Below are 15,743 nucleotides of genomic sequence, written 5' to 3'. Positions count from 1 at the left end.
TTATGATAACTTCTTATTAGATTTTATATACTAACCCTTTATCTGATATGTCATTTGCAAATATCTTCTCCCATTCTGTTTGTTGCCTTTTAGTTTTGTTGATTGTTTCCTTTCCTGTGCAGAAGCTTTTTATCTTGATGAGGTCCCAATAATTCATGTTTGCTTTTGTTTCCTTTGCCTCGAGAGACATGTCTAGTAGGAAGTTACTGTGGTGGAGGTCAAAGAGGTTGTTGCCTGTTTTCTCCTCTAGGATTTTGATGGTTTCCTGTCTTACATTTAGGTCTTTCATCCATTTTGAGTTTATTTTTGTGTATGGTGTAAGAAAGTGGTCCAGGTTCATTCTTCTGCATGTCTCTGTCCAGTTTTCCCAACATAATTTGCTGAAGAGACTGTCTTTTTTCCATTGGATATTCTTTCCTACTTTGTCAAAGATTAGTTGGCCCTACATTTGTGGATCCATTCCTGGGTTTTCTTTTCTGTTCCGTTGACCTATGTGTCTGTTTTTGTGCCAAGACCATACTGTCTTGATGACTACAGCTTTGTAATATAGCTTGAAGTCCAGAATCATGAGGCCTCCAGTTTTCGTTTTCTTTTTCAACATTACTTTGGATGTTTGGGGTCTTTTCTGATTCCATACATATTTTAGAATTATTTGTTCTAGCACCGCAAAGAACGCTCGTGTTATTTTGATAGGGATTGTATAGAATATGTAGATTGCTTTCAGTAGTATAGACATTTTAACAATATTTGTTCTTCCAACCCATGAACATGGAATGTCTTTCCATTTCTTTGTGTCTTCTTCAATTTCTTTTGTAAGTTTTTTTTTAACTTGTTTTATTTTTTATTTTTTAAAATTTACATCCAAATTAGTTAGCATATAGTACAACAGTGATTTCAGGAGTAGATTCCTTATTGCCCCTTACCCATTTAGCCCATCCCCCCTCCTACAACCCCTCCAGTAACCCTCTGTTTGTTCTCCATATTATGGGTCTCTTATGTTTTGTCCCCCTCCCTGTTTTTATATTATTTTTGTTTCCCTTCCCTTATGTTCATCTGTTTTGTCTCTTAAAGTCTTCATATGAGTGAAGTCATATGATTTTTGTCTTTCTCTGACTAATTTCACTTAGCATAATACCCTCCAGTTCCATCCATGTAGTTGCAAATGGCAAGATTTCATTCTTTTTGATTGCATTGTATGTATGTGTGTGTGTGTGTGTGTGTGTGTGTGTGTGTGTGTATACACCACATCTTCTTTATCCATTTATCCATCAGTGGACATTTGGGCTCTTTCCATACTTTGGCTATTGTCGGTAGTGCTGCTATAAACATGGGGGTGCATGTGTCCCTTTGAAACAGCACACCTGTATCCTGTTGATAAATGCCTAGTAGTGCAATTGCTGTGTCGTAGGGTAGTTCTATTTTTAATTTTTTGAGGAACCTCCATACTGTTTTCCAGAGCGGCTGCACCAGCTTGCGTTCCCACCATCAGTGCAAAAGAGATCCTCTTTCTCGGCATCCTCGCCAACATCTGTTGTTGCCTGAGTTGTTAATGTTAGGCATTCTGACAGGTATCAGGTGGTATCTCATTGTTGTTTAGATTTGTATTTCCCTGATGATGAGTGATGTTGAGTATTTTTCATGTGTCAGTTGGCCATCTGGATGTCTTCTTTGGAAAAGTGTCTATTCATATCTTTTGCCCATTTTTGCACTGGATTATTTGTTTTTTTGTCTTTTGTAAGTTTTATATAGTTTTTAGTGTACAGATCTTTTACCTCTTTGGTTAGGTTTATTCCTAGGTGTTTTATGGGTTTTGGTGCAATTACAAATGGAATTGATGCCTTGATTTCTTTTTCTGGTGCTTCATTATTGATGTATAGAAATGCAACCGATTTGCAGCCTGTGACTTTACTGAATTCATGTATCAGTTCTAGCAGTTTTTTGATGGAGAAAAACTTTATATTTTGAAACAGAGGGCATTGTGTTGCCTAATATGTATTGTATGTCAACTCTGTTGTTGAATTTGCCAAAGTTCTAAAAATTTGACAAGCTTCTAAGTAAATGCACATTTAGATGGCCTGTAAAATGTAAAGTCCTCATTATGTGTTGTTTATTAATTTTTTTGGATAAATTTAAAAATGGAAAATGCAAAGAAATATGTAACTAACCCTTTGCCTCCATCTCCCAGAATTAACAGTTATAACTCTATTGGCATAGTTGATTTCTACTTATTTAGAAAGAATAAAACATTACATAGAATTGAACTCCCCACTCCCTCCTATCCTGTTCCTCCTTTCCCGTGTTCCTCCCACAAGAAACCACTATTCTGAATTTTGGGTATAGCCTTCCAGTCCATTCTTATATTTTTATAGTAATTACATGTTCATGAGTAATATAGGTGATTGCTCTTGTTTGTTTAAAAATTTTTCATAAATGGTATCATAATTTATATTTTGTTCTTCAGCTTGTTCTTTTTACTCATAATTGTATGCTTTTTAGCATATTAAAAATAGGTCTTTAATTGAGTTGTGAAAATAAGCTTGAAATATCCTCCAGTTCTTGCCTTTTGTTTTTGCCTTTTTGGTTTCCTTTAATTTTTTTTAATTTTGAAGTTATCACTAACTTATAGTGAAATTGGAACTATTGTCTGATATACGTTTCATTTTTTCTTGAACCCTTCAGAGGGAGTTGCTGACATGGTGTCCCGCCACTCCTGAATGCTGTGATATGTATTTTACAAGGACATTCTTCATTATGAGCACAATACAGCCATTAAAATCTAGAAATTAACACTGATACATTACTACTGTTTAATCTTCAGACCCCACTCATGTTTCACTGATTCTCCCAATATTGTCCTTCATAGCAAAAGGATCCAGTCCAAAGTCTTGCACTGCATGTAGTTGTCGTGATGTGTATCTTTAATCAGAGTCTCATGGACTCAGAGTTTCCTATTTTATTTGGTGGGTCACCATGGATTATTTTCTGTTGCTAACATGATCCATAGTTGCAAAAATTTTCCTAGTTGGGTCAGTGGGAGTTTCTTTAGCTTGCTTCTGTGTACTTTTGGCATGTCTCCTTTATTATTGGAGTAGTTCTTCATTTTTAAAAAAATTTTTTTTTAATTTTTTTTTCAACGTTTTTTATTTATTTTTGGGACAGAGAGAGACAGAGCATGAACAGGGGAGGGGCAGAGAGAGAGGGAGACACAGAATCGGAAACAGGCTCCAGGCTCCAAGCCATCAGCCCAGAGCCCGACGCGGGGCTCGAACTCACGGACCGCGAGATCGTGACCTGGCTGATGTCGGACGCTCAACCGACTGCGCCACCCAGGCGCCCCCAAAAATTTTTAATGTTTATTTATTTTTGAGAGACAGAGAGAGACAGAACACAAGCAGGGGAGGGGCAGAGAGAGAGGGAGACACAGAATCTGGAGCAGGCTCCAGGCTGTGAGCTGTCAGCACAGAGCTGACATGGGGCTTGAGCTCATGAACCTTGAGATCGTGACCTGAGCTAAAGTCAGCAGCTCAACTGACTGAACCCCCCAGGTGCCCCTGGTAAAATATTCTTACCTACAGTTATTACTATTGGGAATTGTGGAATTTTATGAAGGAAATTATTTTCCAGATTGGTATAGAGGAAAACGTAAACATGGGAAGGTTTAGAAAATTTTTAAAAACTCTGTACCTGGTCAGTGCCAGACTTCCTGATTCTGAAACACTGGTTTGGCCAAAATCAGTTTATTTCATTTTTTTTTCCCCATAACAAATTATGGCTTTATGAGATAGGATGCCATATTGTCTAAATTTTATGAAAGTATAGAGAAAGTATACATTTAATTAATACTAGAGCTAAAAGTTCCTATTTCCTGAGATGATATCACGGTTCTCAGGGTGCTGAGGCTCTTTTTTATTTCATTTGGCCTTATATCAGATAGACAGTGGACCATATTCTGTCAGGAGATATGCTTTCTCTGGTCACACATGTCAGTTCAACAACTTCCCTGAAAACATCTGATTTTTTTTTTTTTTTTTTTTGATCGTGAAGTTCATTGCTAAAGGACAGGATTAGAATCTCTGTACTGCCAATGGAAAAAAAAAATCTCTGAGTCACAATATTTCAAAATCTTCAAATGGTAACTTCTCCTAGAGAGTCCACTTTTACCTATTGACTAACAGCTGCAGATTCAAGAATCTGGAACAAATTCAAGAGAACTGCACAAACACAAGCTAGTCAAATCTATTCTTAGCAATCTATTACCAGACTGAAATACTTCTGGGCTTTTTTAGCTTCAGAAGATCTTTTTTTTTTTTTTTTAAGCCTGAGATCACAAGGCTATCACTCATAGCTGAGATCCACAGTAGTGTGAAAAAGTAACCAAATGACACTTAGGGTATAATAAATTTGGGAAATTTTCCTAAGGCAAGAGAGGGGGACTGTGCTGGTGTGCTGGTGCCTTAGGGAGTCTGTGATTCATAATGGGCCTCTGATAGCTCAAAGTCTTGCGCCAGATGTGAACACCTCTACTCTGCCTTCTCTAAGTTTCTTTTAGTGCTGATTTTAACCTGATTTCATCTGTGTAGAATGAAACCTACAGCTCACTAAGGATGGCCATTAGCTTTGGCTAAGGAACCTGGTTGCCATTTTAAGAGAACTTATTAATAGCGGTAAAAGTGGGGTTGGCCTACCTCTGAGAAGTTTGGTCTGCTAAAGGGATAGACCTAGATCACTATCAAGGTAGCTTGAGAAGGAATGGGTATTAGGGAAAGAGATATTTTTAGGATGGGTCATGCTTGCAGGCTGGGAAGAGTCGGTGATAGAGACAGAAAGGAAAAAATGAGTCGGGAAGAGAACTTGAGGAATAAAGTAATGGGCATGATTTGGACCAAGAAGAAGACAGAGGACCAACAGTCTCTTTGAACATGTGGAGGTTTGGCCACTTTGTAGAGATGATATAGAGCTTTCCTCCCTCTGGCAGAGGCTATCAGTGGGGAACGAATGCCCTTTCTCTGAAACAAGGTACTTCAGGTAGATAAGTGCCCCATTTGTGAAGCTTCTTGAGGATGAGTAGGGTTTATCAGTTTGGGTAAATTTAGAGGTTTCAGTCTCTGTAGCCTTTTCTAGACCGAGGAGTCTAATTCAGCTCCAAGTATGTGACCCCCTTCTTCTGATGCTAAACTGCTTTCTGATTTTTGGACACTAAAGGAGCTGCACTGACAAAGGCCACTTTGTCACACTTTAATAATAGTAGCATGTTTCCTTTGCTATATGAAGATACCATTAATGCATACTTCCAACAGAGTGAATGAGTTTGCAATAAGAAATCCATATTCCTTGCTTGACTTCAGCTGTGAGCTATGACATGAGTCAGAGGTAGTGTCCATGACCATTGGAACAGAATGAAACTTCTAAATTGAACCAAGAACCTAGCCACATTGGTGGCATGCCCTCACTGAATGAAATGAATCCAGATCCTTATTTGGAGCTCTTGCCATGACAATCTCCTTACTGTCTCATTACTTAATATTTTTATCATTCCACACTACTTTTCCTAGCACTTATGGAGGAGATGTCTCTTATTATAAAGAGAATAAACATGGACTGCAAGTTAAGACTGATGTAAATAAAACTATAGAGAGGAAGAATTATAATGGTATTTAGAATTTATAGGTTTAAAGATTTTCAAAACATATTACTTATTACTAGGGAATATTAGCAAGTTTAAATGTTTTTTTTTCTTTAATTGTTTGGCTTTGTACAAAAGTTAAGCTCTCTGATACTTTTACTCATCTGTAAAACATCTATTTGGCAAAGTCATAAGGATTAGAAATAATGTATAAATGTGACCAGTATTATGTCAAAAATTTTATAAGCATTCAATTAAGAGTCTATACACTCAAATAAAATACATGTAGTCAATAAAGGGACCTTAGTCCTCTTTATAGCTACAAGATTATAACCTATAGGTTTTGTTGTTGTTGCCATTCTTTGCCTTTGTTTGAGCAACTGGAATTTTTACTTGGATTCACTGAAATTCTGTTAGTCCTCTAAATCCTTAAAGTATATAAGAACTTCTTTGAACTTACCATTGGGGATAACAGAATATTGCCAGTGAGTCTTTGGGGGAGTCAGGTTGCATGAAATCAGACTTTTAAAATTATCCTCCTCAATGAAGAAAACTTCCAGTGAACTTCATGAATCTGATCTGTTCTCAGTGCGAAATGTCAACTCTCCTGGGATTGCCAGGAATAGGCATCTAGTTCTGGGAATCTTCTAGCTTGATACCTTTGTGCTCATTTGATTGGCCCTCGATTTTGGACACCAAGAACAATTAGAAGGCGTAGAAACACCATTTTGAATCTGGTATTGAATGGTGAAAAGTATACATAATAGTAGTTTTTAGGAGTTTACACATTACTTAGTAGGAAACATGTCAGATATTTTTATATGAATTATCTTAATTTAGTCCTTACAACAACCTTGTAAAGTAGAGATTATCATCCTAATTTTATGGCTGATGAAACTGAGGTCTGGGGAGATTTCATGATTTCTCCATAGCTTACAGCCAGAAGATAGTGGAGCTAGTTTTGGTTCAGGTTTGCCAATGTCCAGAGCTCATTTCTGTAACCACCGTTTTGTAACCAACAACTTGGAGTAAGTTGTATTGAAATGGAATCTAGGAGACAATTTTTATAAAGCTCACTGAGGGCTTTGTTGTCCCATGGAAGCTTTATAATTACTCTAAACTAAAAGCTATTAAATCTCTTGTGCAGAAATAATGTGAAGCAGGAGAGACGGGACTCAAGAGCATGGATTCTAAAACCAAACTACCCAGGTTCATATTCTGTTTCTGTCATTTACTACAGGAGAAACCTTAGCTAACTTCTTTGTATTTCAGTTTCCTTGTCGGTAAAATGGGAAGAAAAGTAATGCCTGCCTCACAGCACTGCTGTGAAGATTGAATGAGTTCATACATGTCAAGCACTTAGAACAGTTCTTGATACATAGCAAGAGCCATGTTAAGTGTTAGCTATTGCTATTATTTTAGCATTGATCAAGCATTTTCCAGAAAATGTGAATTTGTGAATCATCTAAATAAGAAGGAACATTTCTACTAATATTGTTTCTTTTGGTCCTAACCGTTTCTCATCTTATGAATCTGTCTGTTTAACAGATTAGTGACAAATACATGTTTATATTAAGTGTTATTTTAAAAATACTAGCTTTTTTGAGATATAATTTACATATCAATAATTCACTCCGTTAAAGTATAATTCAAAATGCCAACAAACTGGGCAATCTGGAAGGAACTGACAAATTCTTAAAAACTCAAGAACTACCAAAATCGAAACAGAAAGAAATAGAAAATTTGAACAGACCTATAACCAGCAAAGAAATTGAATCAGTAATAAAAAATCTCCCAACAAACAAGAGTACTGTGCCAGATGGCTTCCCAGGGGATTCTACCAGACATTTAAAGAAGAGTTAATACCTATTCTTCTCAAATTGTTCCAAAAAGTAGAAATGGAAAGAAGGCTTCTAGACTCATTCTATGAAGCCAGCATAACTTTGATTCCCAAACCAAACAAAGACCCCACTAAACAGGAGAATTACAGGCCAACCTCCTTGATGAACCTGGATGCAAACATTCTCAACAAGATACTAGCAAATTGAATTCAACAGTACATTAAAAGAATTATTCATCACAATCAAGTGGGATTTATTCCTGGGCTGCAACGCTGATTAAGTTTTCACAAATCAATGTGATCTACCATGTTAATGAAAACAAAAGAATAAGAACCATATGATCCTGTCAATAGATGCAGAAAAAGCATTTGACAAAATACAACATCCATTCTTGATAAAAACCCTCAACAAAGCAAAGGTAATGTAGCTCAACATAATAAAGGCCATATATGAAAGACTCACAGCTAATATCCTCAGTGGGGAAAAACCAAGACCCTCTCCCCTAAAGTCAAGAACAAGACAAGGAGGTCCACTCTTATCCTTACTATTTAACATAGTACTGGAAGCCTTAGCCTCAGCAATCAGACAACAAAAAGAAATAAAAGGCATAAATATTGGTAAGGAAGAGGTCAAACTTTCACTCTTTGCAGTTGACATGATACTCTATGTAGAAAACCTGAAAGACTCCACCAAAAAAACTGCTAGAACTAATGCATGAATTCAGCAAAGTCCCAGGATATAAAATCAATGTACAGAAATCTGTTGCATTTCTATACGCCAGTAGTGAAGTAGCAGAAAAAGACATCAAGAAATTTATCCCATTTACAATTGCACCAAAAACAATAAGACACCTAGGAATAAACCTAACTAAAGAGGTAAAAGGTCTGTACTCTGAAAACTATAAACACTGATGAAAGACATTGAAGAGTGCACAAAGAAATGGAAAAGCATTCCATGCTTATGGATTGGAAGAACAAACATTGTTAAAATGTCTACATTACCCAAAATAATCTACACATTTAATGGAATCCCTATCAAAATCGCACCAGCATTTTTCACAGAAGTGGAACAAACAATCCTAAAATGTGTATGGAGACACAAAAGACCCTCAATAGCCAAAGCAATCCTGAAAAAGGAAAACAAAACTGGACGCATCACCATTCCAGATTTCAAGCTATATTACAAAACTATAGTCATCAAGACAGTACAGTACTGGCAGAAAAATAGACACATAGATCAATGGAACAGAATAGAAAACCCCAAAATGGACCAACAACTATATGGTCAACTAATCTTTGACAAAGCAGGAAAGAATATCCAATGGAAAAAAGACAGTGTCTTCAACAAAAGGTGTTGGGAAAACTGGGATGGCGACATGTGGAAGTATGAAACTGGACCACTTTCTCACACCATACACACAAATAAATTCAAAATGGATGAAATGCCTAAATGTGAGACAGGAAACCATCAAATCCTAGAGGAGAACACTGGCAGCAACCTCTTTGACCTTGGCTGGAGCAACTTCTTACTAGGCACATTGCTGAAGGCAAGGGAAACAAAAGCAAATATGAACTATTGGGACCTCATCAAGATAAAAAACTTCTGCACAGGAAAGGAAACAATCAACAAAATTAAAAGGCAGCCTACAGAATGGGAGAAGATATTTGTAAATGATATATCAGGTAAAGGGTTAGTATCCAAAATCTATAAAGAATTTATCAAACTCAACACTCAAAAAACAACCCAGTTAAGAAATGGACAGAAGACATGAATAGACATTTTCCAAAGAAGACATCCCAATGGTTAACAGACACATGAAAAGATGCTCAACATCACTCATCATCAGGGAAATACAAATCAAAACTGTGATGAGAGATCCCACCTCATGCCTGTCAGAATGACTAAAATTAACAACACAAGAAACAACAGGTGTTGGCAAGGATGTAGAGAAAAGGGAACCCTCTTGCACTGCTGGTGGGAATGCAAACTGGTGCAGCCATTCTGCAGAATAGTATGAAGGTTCCTCAAAAAACTACAAATAGAACTAGCCTATGACCCAGCAATTGCATTATTAGGTATTCATCCAAAGTTTACAAAAATACAGATTCAGAGGGGTACATGCACCCCAATGTTTATACAGAATTATCAACAATAGCCAAACTATGGAGAAAGCCCAAAGGTCCATTGACTGATGAACGTATAGAGAAGATGTGGTGTGTACACACACACACACACACACACACACACACACACACACACACACGAATATTACTCAGCCATCAAAAATAATGAAATCTTGCCATTTGCAATGATGTGGCTGGAGGTAGAATGTATTATGCTAAGTGAAATGTCAATCAGAGAAAGATGAACACCCTATGCTTTCACTCATATGTGGAATTTAAGAAATGAAACAGACAAACATATAGGAAGTGTGGGGGAAAAGAGGAGAGAGGGAAACAAACCACAAGAGATTCTGAGTGAGAGAACAGATTGAGGGTTGATGGAGGGAGGTGGGTGGGAGATGGGCTAGATGGGTGATGGGTATTAAGGAGGGTACTTGTAATAATGAGCACTGGGTGATAAATGTAAATGATGAATCACTCTACTCCTGAAACCAATATTGTACTGCATATTAACTAACTAAAAAATTTTAAAAAAAACAATAGAACATATTATTAAAAATAATAAAGTATAATTCAGTGGTTCTTAGTGAATTCACAGAGTTGTGTGAGCTGAATTAGACTTCTCAGTCTAACGGAGACTATAGGGACCACTACCTTTAAATTTACTCAAACTGGTAAACACCCACTCAGCCTCTGCAAGTTTCACAAACAGAGCACTTATCTGAGCTAAGTGCTTTGGTCCAGAGAAAGTGCAATGCCCATTGCTTTGGGCTCTGTCAGAGGGAGGAAAGGTCTATGTCATCCCTCCACATGTGAAACTTGCACATGTCTTTTTCTTGGTCCGAATCCTGCCCATTACCTATTCCTCTAGTTCTCTTCCAACTTATTTTTCTCTATCTAGAATTTGTACCATTGAAGGCATTTCAAAATACACAAAACACAAATATTTGACATAAATGGGGGCAGTAGAAGACTTTTAGTACTTGTTAGCACAGATGAGTCTATCCGATGGCAGAGCCAGCATCGATCAGAAAGACTGGGATGAAATACAAATGTATTCATGAGGAGGCGTGAAAAGCTCTGTGACATGAAGCAGTGTTCTGAAGCGTCATGGTTGGGAGCTTTGGGAAGTCAGACAGCAGCAACTGGAGCCCAGATGCGTGAAAGGACAGGCTGAGCAACCAGTGCACCTGTGGGCATAACAGTGCCTAAAGCAGTTCTTACATATGACATTGGTTGCATAACCTCCGTGCTTTTGTGAAACAGAGATATGTGCATGTCTGGGCACATATACATATGATGGCTAATACACATACCTGTGTTTTACTCCGCTCACACAGGTGCAAACACCTATACTCCAGAAAAGGATATATAATTGGAACTTGGCCTCCTGAGAGGTAGTTCTCAAACTCACAACGTAGTTTTGCTTTTGGTGCAGAAATAATAACTTGCACATATTCCATCAGGTGAAAAATTGAACAAATAAAGGAATGGAATAATTGTCATCCCCAAATATTTGGCATTTAATATAATCTTAGTTTAAAACCCATTTTTGGTTAATACTTATGACAGGGGTGGCAATTAGGTTTTAAGAGCAGATACTGTATTATTCTTTGAATAATGGACAATGGAATTGTGCTTTGGGTTTGCATAAATTAAGACATGCTGAAATGCCTTATTCCTAGAGAAAGGAAAACATGTTGTTGGACATTCTTTGTATATTTAGACAAAGTTTTCAGGTAACTAAAAAGGCAATGTTGATACCTGATTTTGTGTTCTTCTGAAATGAATGATTGATAATACTACTAAAAAATTTGGAAGGAAATAATTATAAGCAACCACTTCTTATATGGGCTTTGTTTTAAAATTAATCACATGAAGCATTCTAATTAGCTTAAAAATGTTAATTTGTAACTGTAGAGAAAAATATTCAAAAATCCGTATTGTTATGCCTGTATTCAACATCTCTTACTTGGTAGGTTTTCAAATCAATATTTATCGGGTGCTCTCAAAAATGAACAGACTTGAGAGGACTATCGAAGTGGTCATAGAGGAGCTGAATGGTTTATTTACTTGAATTATCTGAATATCTTGTTCTTTCTTGAATTGCCTTTTTTGGCACGGCATAAATAATAAAAGAACATCAGGTTATGATGACATGATAATAAACAGTACTGGTTATAAGTAGCAGTTTTGTAGGGCAGAAATCCAATCTGTTCAAAGGTCGACCTGACAGACTTACAACTGAAGTTGTTAATAGAAGAAACCCAGAGATCCATTCTGTTTATCTTGGAGTGTTCTCATGTTGGACAAATGGGAGATTATCTTCCACGGAGATGAGTAAACTGCCTGTGTGTCACATTAACCATTACGTTTTACTCCGCTCACACAGGTGCAAACATATGTGATAACTAGGACTGCTTTTTATTCAATGTTTCATCCTATTGGTAGAGAGCATAGCAACTCCGCCCTAGGTTTACTCTGAAAAAAAGAAAAATCCTATAATTTAGTTAATCATGAGTCAAAAGTTCATAAATACCCAATTCTTTTTTTTTCTTTTTTTTTTTATCATTTTTTTTTCAACGTTTATTTATTTTTGGGACAGAGAGAGACAGAGCATGAACGGGGGAGGGGCAGAGAGAGAGGGAGACACAGAATCAGAAACAGTCTCCAGGCTCTGAGCCATCAGCCCAGAGCCTGACGTGGGGCTCGAACTCACGGACCGCGAGATCGTGACCTGGCTGAAGTCGGACGCTTAACCGACTGCGCCACCCAGGCGCCCCATAAATACCCAATTCTTAATCCTTATGCATAATTTCATTGATTAATGTTAGCTTTAATAAGCTTGTGAATATCAACACAGTGACTAGTCTGTTTACTAAGGAGATATATTATTCTGTGAGCGAAATCAAAATCGGTTGGCAGTCTTTGTTCATGGCATACATTCCTATGTAGAATCTGGTGTGAACTTACTGAGAGACAAAATGCTGATATGGGGGGGGCATACTGCTTTCTCATTTTTTTTTAATTTTAATTCCTTTCCATTTGAACACTGCTATGTTTATTTTGTACTTTATATATTTAAAAACAATGTTCATATTGCATTCATTTTTTTATGTAACTTTTAATTCCAGTGAGCTAACATACAGTGTCATATTAGTTTCAGGTGTACAATATAGTGATTCAGCACTTCTCTACAACACCTGGTGCTCATCACCACGAGTGCACTCCTTAATCCCCATCACCTATTTTACCCATCCTGCACCGTCTTCCCACAGATTATTCTCAATAATTAGGAGATCTGTTTCTTACTCTCTTTCATTTTTTCCCCTTTGCTTGTTTGTTTTATTTCTTAAATTCCACGTATGCATGAAATCATATGGTATTTGTCTTTCTCGGACTTATTTTGTTTAGCATTACACTCTCTACTTCCATTCATGTCATTGCAAATGGCAAGATTTCATTCTTTTTTTATGGCTGAATAGTACTCCGTTGTATATACATACCACATCTTCTTTTTTTTTTAAATGTTTATTTTTTTATTTTTTTCTAAGTTTTGATTTATTTATTTATTTATTTCTTTATTTTTTCAATATATGAAATTTATTGTCAAATTGGTTTCCATACAACACCCAGTGCTCATCCCAAAAGGTGCCCTCCTCAATACTCATCACCCACCCTCCCACCCCCCATCAACCCTCAGTTTGTTCTCAGTTTTTAACAGTCTCTTATGCTTTGGCTCTCTCCCACTCTAACCTCTTTTTTTTTTTTTTTTTCTTTTTTCCTCCCCCTCCCCCATGGGTTCCTGTTAAGTTTCTCAGGATCCACATAAGAGTGAAACCATATGGTATCTGTCTTTCTCTGTATGGCTTATTTCACTTAGCATCACACTCTCCAGTTCCATCCACGTTGCTACAAAAGGCCATATTTCATTTTTTCTCATTGCCACGTAGTATTCCATTGTGTATATAAACCACAATTTCTTTATCCATTCATCAGTTGATGGACATTTAGGCTCTTTCCATAATTTGGCTATTGTTGACAGTGCTGCTATGAATATTGGGGTACAAGTGCCCCTATGCATCAGTACTCCTGTATCCCTTGGATAAATTCCTAGCAGTGCTATTGCTGGGTCATAGGGTAGGTCTATTTTTAATTTTCTGGGGAACCTCCACACTGCTTTCCAGAGCGGCTGCACCAATTTGCATTCCCACCAACAGTGCAAGAGGGTTCCCGTTTCTTCACATCCTCTCCAGCATCTATAGTCTCCTGATTTGTTCATTTTGGCCACTCTGACTGGCGTGAGGTGATACCTGAGTGTGGTTTTGATTTGTATTTCCCTGATAAGGAGCGACGCTGAACATCTTTTCATGTGCCTGTTGGCCATCCGGATGTCTTCTTTAGAGAAGTGTCTATTCATGTTTTCTGCCCATTTCCTCACTGGGTTATTTGTTTTTCGGGTGTGGAGTTTGGTGAGCTCTTTATAGATTTTGGATACTAGCCCTTTGTCCGATATGTCATTTGCAAATATCTTTTCCCATTCCGTTGGTTGCCTTTTAGTTTTGTTTGTTGTTTCCTTTGCTGTGCAGAAGCTTTTTATCTTCATAAGGTCCCAGTAATTCACTTTTGCTTTTAATTCCCTTGCCTTTGGGGATGTGTCGAGTAAGAGATTGCTACGGCTGAGGTCAGAGAGGTCTTTTCCTGCTTTCTCCTCTAAGGTTTTGATGGTTTCCTGTCTCACATTCAGGTCCTTTATCCATTTTGAGTTTATTTTTGTGAATGGTGTGAGAAAGTGGTCTAGTTTCAACCTTCTGCATGTTGCTGTCCAGTTCTCCCAGCACCATTTGTTAAAGAGGCTGTCTTTTTTCCATTGGATGTTCTTTCCTGCTTTGTCAAAGATGAGTTGGCCATACGTTTGTGGGTCTAGTTCTGGGGTTTCTATTCTATTCCATTGGTCTATGTGTCTGTTTTTGTGCCAATACTATGCTGTCTTGATGATGACAGCTTTGTAGTAGAGGCTGAAGTCGGATTGTGATGCCTCCTGCTTTGGTCTTCTTCTTCAAAATTCCTTTGGCTATTCGGGGCCTTTTGTGGTTCCATATGAATTTTAGGATTGCTTGTTCTAGTTTCGAGAAGAATGCTGGTGCAATTTGGATTGGGATTGCATTGAATGTGTAGATAGCTTTGGGTAGTATTGACATTTTGACAATATTTATTTTTCCAATCCATGAGCAGGGAATGTCTTTCCATTTCTTTAAATCTTCTTCAATTACCTTCATAAGCTTTCTATAGTTTTCAGCATACAGATCCTCTACATCTTTGGTTAGATTTATTCCTAGGTATTTTATGCTTCTTGGTGCAATTGTGAATGGGATCAGTTTCTTTATTTGTCTTTCTGTTGCTTCATTGTTAGTGTATAAGAATGCAACTGATTTCTGTACATTGATTTTGTATCCTGCAACTTTGCTGAATTCATGTGTCAATTCTAGCAGACTTTTGGTGGAGTCTATCGGATTTTCCATGTATAGTATCATGTCATCTGCAAAAAGCGAAAGCTTGACTTCATCTTTGCCAATTTTAATGCCTTTGATTTCCTTTTGTTGTCTGATTGCTGATGCTAGAACTTCCAGCACTATGTTAAACAACAGCGGTGAGAGTGGGCATCCCTGTCGTGTTCCTGATCTCAGGGAAAAAGCTCTCAGTTTTTCCCCGTTGAGGATGATGTTAGCTGTGGGCTTTTCATAAATGGCTTTTATGATCTTTAAGTATGTTTATGATCTTTAAGTATGTTCCTTCTATCCCGACTTTCTCGAGGGTTTTTATTAAGAAAGGGTGCTGGATTTTGTCAAAGGCCTTTTCTGCATCGATTGACAGGATCATATGGTTCTTCTCTTTTTTTTTGTTAATGTGATGTATCACGTTGATTGATTTGCGAATGTTGAACCAGCCCTGCATCCCAGGAATGAATCCCACTTGATCATGGTGAATAATTCTTTTTATATGCCGTTGAATTCGATTTGCTAGTATCTTATTGAGAATTTTTGCATCCATATTCATCAGGGATATTGGCCGGTAGTTCTCTTTTTTTACTGGGTCTCTGTCTGGTTTAGGAATCAAAGTAATACTGGCTTCATAGAATGAGTCTGGAAGTTTTCC

Source organism: Lynx rufus, unplaced genomic scaffold, assembly GCF_022079265.1.
Source record: "Lynx rufus isolate CCGP_SWC_20201006 ecotype Redwood Valley unplaced genomic scaffold, mLynRuf1.p SCAF_3, whole genome shotgun sequence".
Lineage (NCBI taxonomy): Eukaryota > Metazoa > Chordata > Mammalia > Carnivora > Felidae > Lynx > Lynx rufus.
This window is presented reverse-complemented; position numbering follows the sequence as displayed.